The 1,124-nt window shown below is 44.1% G+C and overlaps 1 pseudogene; it reads left to right on the top strand.

Moving 5' to 3' along the window:
* The first annotated feature begins 209 nt into the window (after window positions 1-209).
* Window positions 210-1,030, top strand: LOC106002142 (annotated as a pseudogene).
* The last annotated feature ends 94 nt before the right edge of the window (window positions 1,031-1,124 follow it).

Raw genomic sequence — 1,124 nt, 5'->3', positions numbered from 1 at the left:
AGGCTGAGATCTGAGGATCATGGTTCAAAGCCAGCCGGGGCAGGAAAGTCTGTGAGACTCTTATCTCCAATAAACCACTAGAAAACCAGAAGTGGTGTTGTGGCTCAAGCAGTAGAATGCTTGCCTTGAGCTGAAGAGTACAAGGACAGTGCCCAAGTCCAGAGTTCAAGCCCCACGACTGACCAAAAAAAGAAAGAAAAAAAAAAAAGAAAAAGGAAATCAGCTATTAAAGAAACATCTGGAGACTTTTCTTTATGGCCAGAGTGGACTGAGGGTATTTTTTCCTCTTGTGGAAAAGCAATTGAGATGAAATGGGAAATGGTTTGCAGATAGGTGCCACAGGGTGTTTGATGTGGAAATCAGGGAACTTGGGATACAGGAATTTTTTAAGGAGCAAAATCTATTTTGGGGGGGAGGCGGTAGGGCAGTCCGGTCGTGGGGCCTGAACTCTGGGCCTGGGCACTGTCCCTCAGCTCTTCAGTTCAAGGCTAGCGCTCACTTGAGCCACAGCACCACTTCCGGCCTTTTTTTCTTTTTGCTTATGTGGTGCTGAGGAATCGAACCCAGGGCCTCATGCATGCAAGGCAAGCATTCTACCACTTAGCCACATTCCCAGACCCGCAAAATCTTTCTTATTCAGAAGAACCAATCACCCAAATTCCTGGTGCCACAGTATTTACGAGTTCTTCCGAACACATTTCATTGTACTGTTGCAGCGTTTTGACCTTCTCAGAGCAAATATTGGTCAATTTAACAGGGTTTGGGATAGGGGAGCAGTAGGTACCACCAATCCAGATGTTCGCAATTGTTATACAGAGGTAATATTGTCTCTCTAGAGAAAGGGGTCACTGTCCCTGGCTGTTTTGTCTCATGATCCACCAAACATGCAGGTCTACCATTTTATGTTACACATGCTGAAATTAGAAGATTGTTTGGGACAAAATGAAATATTAGTTGTCTTGAGAAAGTTGATGCTTTTGAAGAACAACATAAACATTAGGGAATTGACTACATTTTAAAAAAATTATAGGGGGCTGGGATGTAGCTCAGTGGCAAAGCGCTTGCCTAGCAAGTGCAACGTCCTGGGTTCGATCCCCAGTACCAAAAAAGAAAAGACAAAAAAA

The sequence above is a fragment of the Dipodomys ordii genome, unplaced genomic scaffold (genome assembly GCF_000151885.1).
Source record: "Dipodomys ordii isolate 6190 unplaced genomic scaffold, Dord_2.0 Scaffold3674, whole genome shotgun sequence".
Classification (NCBI taxonomy): domain Eukaryota; kingdom Metazoa; phylum Chordata; class Mammalia; order Rodentia; family Heteromyidae; genus Dipodomys; species Dipodomys ordii.
The sequence above is the reverse complement of the archived record's forward strand: the minus strand, read 5'-3'. Positions and strand labels throughout refer to the sequence as shown.